Source organism: Colias philodice, chromosome 15 (genome assembly GCF_061535455.1).
Source record: "Colias philodice isolate Cphi_HAF_F1 chromosome 15, ilColPhil1 Martin Lab GWU primary, whole genome shotgun sequence".
NCBI classification, from domain to species: domain Eukaryota; kingdom Metazoa; phylum Arthropoda; class Insecta; order Lepidoptera; family Pieridae; genus Colias; species Colias philodice.
In genome coordinates this window covers 4784201-4790200 of record NC_143100.1, presented here as the reverse complement: position 1 = coordinate 4790200, position 6000 = coordinate 4784201, and positions in this window count along the sequence as shown.

Below are 6000 nucleotides of genomic sequence, written 5' to 3'. Positions count from 1 at the left end.
AAATAAAATTAAGGAGAGGAATGTCATCTTAACATCTAAAAAACAAAAATTAATGATATGGCTCTACAAATAACTTTCTTCGATAAAATATCTTAGATATAAAATAGCATTTGTTTGTAAATTCTCATAATATTAAGAGACAAAATTAAAAGAGATAAAGCTTTCTATCTTATGTATCGCTGACTGTTAAATTAAGTAGGCGATATTAATCAAATCACGACGTAATATATTCTATTGAGCTGAATTATAAATGTTTAATTATGTATACTAATAATTTATTTGCAAGTGGCTTATCCATTAGCGATATCGATACACAATCAACCACAGTGGTACTCATATTATCCATTACTCGTAATATGTAATTGTTAATTAACTAATTCAATTAATTGCATCCAATCACAGGGACAAATGCTTTGTTAGCTGTGACAGATTAGTCTACGAATAACGATCTAATACTGGATAAGCATAATCTGATGTTATTACATGACAACATTTAAGTAAACAGTGCCTATTTTGTACAATAAAGAGATAAATCGCGATTATGTTAAACATTACAGAAGAAACATTTTTTTTTCTGCGATGATAGCATCTCTTTTGGTCGATGATTATTGTTAAATAGCAATAGATTCTTCACTTCAATAATTCGAATTCGCGCCTTTCGCTGTATCGCGATCGTAGCGACTCCGTAGTCCGTAGACCCTAAGCTACCCATGATCTAGAAAATTCGAATATAATTAAATAATAATACTTTCTAACTCTACTAATCTAATTCCTATGAATGTATGTATATTTAAAGCGCATATTAGTTTACTAAGTATGTAAAGGCCAAAAAAGATAAGTATTTTTGTAGGTACCTACACAAACTTCTTATGCTCTTGCGCACCCAGCTAGTGTTATTAGCGCTATTGTTAGTAATATTGTGTTTACTGGTTAGTATATTAATTTAGATAATCAGGAAATGCATATTTAGAGTTTCAAAACAAAACATAAAAATCTAGAAGTTGTATGACTTGAAAAATATAACATCTCTGCTACAATTAAATTGAAAATTTTTAAGCATAATTTAATAATGGGTGAGTTAAATGAAAACCGTGTGTTATTACATAAAGATGTGGTTTCCTAATGGTTTTTTATTGAATTTAAATGAGGGAACTTATTATTTTTTTATTATATAAAAGAATGAAGGATATTAAAATTTAACACTAATTATTCACTCTATTTTCTTATCCATACTAATATTATAAATGCGAAAGTAACTCTGTCTGTCTGTTACTCAATCACGCCTTAACTATTGAACCAATTTGCATGAAATTTGGTATAGAGATATTTTGATATCCGAGAGAGGACATAGGCTACTTTTTATCCCGGGAAATAGGATAGGTTTTATCCCGGAAATCCCACGGGAACGGGAACTATGCGGGTTTTTCTTTGACGGGTGGAAAGCTAGGTCCTTATAAAAACTGTGTCTTATTCATACACAATAAAAAGCAGCACTATCCATTAGGATAATTCATTACCAGTTACAGGTATTTGCAGCTGACAGCTGACGAGACAACCACTGTGCACTGTGACGGGCATCTATCATCGTAATTACCTATTGGATATTAATTACCGACGGAGTAATACGTATAACGGTTATCATTTTAGTTCGAATATATATTGTTATGGAATAGAGAATAAGATTAAAAGTAACTTTAAATTATAAGAGCAAAAAAAATAAAAGAGAAAATACTTATCAAAGAGTAAATACTTCTAATAACGTGTAGGTATCATGAAATATACGCAAACAAATAAAGTGATACTTCTTCATAACACGAATATATTTGAATGTCCCTTGATTCGTAAGCCTTTAACAATCGGCTAATTTCGCCTTTATTCATTAAACAAACGTACCCGACCGAAAGCAAACTTAATCCAATCCGCGAATGAAACGAAAGTAAGACGTTGACTCAAACAAATTATTTGACATAATGTCGTTAATTAGAAACCCTCCTTTGTAACCGAGGGTAGGGTAATTAGGTTCGGATGCTCTGAATGGGCCCTTTTTCTGCTCGTTACGGCTAAAACAAAGGAGCAAAGAAGTAAACAGACCTTATTCAGGCAAGAATTTGCATTGGAAGTTGATAATGAATGGAATTGAATGTATTCTAGTTGCTAAACAACTGAAACAGACTTTATGGTTGTAGTAAATTTTATATGTATGTATATGCTTCATATTATCTCCTTTAGCAGATGATGATATTAAAAATAGATCCTGTTTTCGTGAGATTTCTGAGTTCAAAAGCCTATGTTCATTGTTCATTGCTGCACCACCTATTGTTTTCACCTCTTTCTTATAATTAAAAATCCTACCCATAGGTTGCCTGGTAGAAATCGCTTAGTAGCGATAAGGCCGCCTTTTTAGCTTTATAACATATTGTCTGTTTCTTTTTTTTACGTGTATTTACTTGGTGCTGAATAAAGTGTATTTATTTATTATTATTTATTTATTTTATGTGTTATTCTGGGTCTTTAGTTACTTACATTCCCATTGTAATCGGTTCAGTATAGTACTTGCGTGAAAGAGTAACAAACATCCATACATACGCACAACCTTTCGCATTTATAATATTAGTATGATATTCCCCTTCGATTATAAGATGCAGTTTACAGGTATAAAGATTGTCATTTCGAAGTAAAAGTAATTTATCTTGCACAATTGATGATCTACTGCGATGTAATTCATCAAGAAACCATAATGAAACCTCAGAAATTAAAACATTTAATGTGGCGAAAATTTTTTCATTCAAGGAAAACCGACGTAATTGTAACGTCATGTTGATTCATATCTTTCCGAAGTTCAGTGAAGAAAAATATTGGCTCTTGGCGTCGGTTACGAGTCTCCCCTCTAGGTTTAATTGCACCACCATTGTTCTGCTTGATTTGATTGTGTATCTCTCTTTAGGGTACAATCATAATAACAAGCTTAAAGCCAAACTTGAATGTGCATTCGAAAGAACCAGGGAAATAATTGTAATTAAATTTTCAAAAGTTATTTTACAACGAATGAGATTCACGTGTTTTAGAAACCATTGAAATTAAACGTCCGTTTCAAATTACGTCAAACCTTGGTTATGAGCGTTTAAGCAATAATACAATGAATAAAAATTTAAGATCTTGTAATAATAACGTTGTTTACATTATATTATATGTATTACGTTTTACATACATATAAAATGTGATAACCAAAATTCTGAAGAAAACAAATTTTGCATCATTCAAAATTCGGTGACTATAAGCTGTGCTATATTAAGCTACTTTTCGATTTTGCGTAAAAAGCAAGCTTCCGAGTATCGGTAAACAATGATGCAGCTAAGTGTCACTTTGTTCCTAAAACTCAAATAAAATGTATTTTATTTTGGATATTTCTAGCAGTATATTATATATATATATAGGTAATCCATTAATACTTGCATCTAAAAATACATTGAAGATATTAATTAATATTGTATTGTAGACCCAAAACATACAAAACTTAGGCATATAGAGTGGCATGTCATGTACACTCTTTCCTTGACAATTTCAACAAACAACAACTTGCTCCTAATTGTGTTTGCGATTCCTTTAGAAATCTCTTTTGACTCGCCTACAATAATTGCGAAAACTCGTTTTGAAACGACGTTAAATACGACCGAATTTCAGATAATTAACTCAGATTACGGTCTCAGCGTATAATTCGCTTTTGTTGCAGAAAATTTGAAGAAAGACAATTTAACACAATATTCATGGAAATATACACGAGGCAATGTAAATACATTTGTCCCATTGTAAAATTATATTATAGAACGAGAGGTTTTTGTCATCAAAACATTCTATTAATTCCTCAAATTTTAAGTTCCTTTATATATATAATTGCGTAAGAATTCAAATCGTAGGTATGCACGTCATTGCAAATTGCATTAATTAATTTTTATTTTAAAACAGATACACAAAGTAAATTTCAATTTGTTTTCAGGATATTAAATGTTGTGAAAACAATAGTTCAACCACCGTGAAAAAATTCAATATCGGGTAACTTAAAGCCCATGCAAATTCAGAAAAATCTATTATAATCTGCATCGCACACTGCTGGACGCTCTTTTCATTCGATGCCTTTTGTTGGCGGATTCAATTAAGTTTACATCGGCGCCGAGGTCAGTTAATAAAAACCGAAGCCTACAAAAATTGGCGCGTAAATCAAATTCAATAAAGTGCGGCACACAATAGTGTGGGACAGAGCATCGGAAAATGACGCCGTCAAACAATGACTACCTGCCAAGCGAGCCTATCAACTTTATGTTGCGAACTACATGTTTATTTCATTTGAGAAAAATATTGTCGTGTATTTAATTATAGGAATTCTCTTTGTTCGAAATACGTGTAACATTTTGTTTCTCAACCAGTTATTTTTATATTATTTATAACATTACTGTTTCATCGTATGGAATATCAAACGAAAACGAACAGATCTATTTATCAAATCAGTACCACATCTTGAAGTCTATACGCATTAGCTATTTGCCATAACTACACTGATTGGAATGAGAGTCACCCTTTCACATTAAGAATTCCCGTCTACCTTTCCACGTTCCCGAATTAATCGCCCGAGAGCCTCTGTCTATTAAAGTTTCTTCGCAAGTTGTTTAAGAGGCTCAACTCCCTTAAAACTCTGCAGATAATGTTAAACATTCATTTAAGTGCGCAGGGTCCGCCCAACTTCCGAATCGTCGTATAAATCTTCTAATTCTTCAACCGTTTAATATTCATATCACCTTCGCGTCGTAGCTATACTGTATGATAAAGAAAACTTTCAGTGAACTCGCTAAAATTCCCCTTTGAATCTTTTATTGCTGTAGAGTTAAATGCCTTCATGATCGTCGCTTCGAAGGTAGAAATGTTCATCTTAATGTTACATAGTAGACGTGTACTATGTAATAGGTATCAGCTGTCCCCGCGACTTCAACTTCGACTTTAATTATTTAAAAAAGTTTCGTAAAATCTGTAAACATAAAATAGTCTCCTACAATTTAATCGTATGACGATTTTATTATAGTACGTACGTATAATAATTAATTGAAGTGTCGATAAACATGAGGCTACATAATATAGGTAAAGAACGAAAGTCTTTTTGTTTTTATAAGTCATTCACTTTTTTGTCTGTTCACAATATAGGTAACTTACCGAAAATTAGAGTTAAAAAATAAAATTATTCTTTACTTTACGATTTAGATCCTCTAAAAAAGAGTCGAAAATATTCGCTAAATGTTTTATGCATTTACCCAATTTCAAAACAGAAAAGACGTGGAGCCGGCATGTAGAATTGCGCCCGCCCAAGTCGTGTTCGCAGTCTTTTAAAATAAACGGCTCTTTTTACATTCTTAGCATATTTTTCAAACGGCGACGGCACTCAGAGCGTATTAATACGCGTCCTTAAACACCCCTACATGAATAATTAGATGTTTTAGGGATTCATCCTCCATCTTATCTGTAAAACACGCGTTTAAATTTGCAAACTCATTCTTTTTGCGTTATAGAGGATAATACGTCTTAGCTCGGTTACGATTCTGATTAATGTCTTCGGCTGGAGTCGCGGCAACTTTGTTAGAGATAGCGGTGAATAAAGAGAAGTGATTCGGCTAATTTGATTTTTATGCCAAGGTATAAAACAAGGATAGGACCTTTAGGATAACCTATCCTATGTCCTTTCTCGGGTATCAAAATATCTCTATACCAAATTTCATGCAAATTGGTTCAGTAGCTAAGGCGTGATTGAGTAACAGGCAGACAGACAGAGTTACTTTCGCATTTATAATATTAGTATGGATTACATATTACATAAATTAGGAAAGAAGTATTTAATGCAATTTTAAACGTAATTTTCTTAAAAACATTAAGGAGACAATTATATTCTTCTTTCAAAATATATGTTGACAGTTATCGTGTGCCAAAAAAGACATGGTGAATTTTCTGAATAAATTCTGA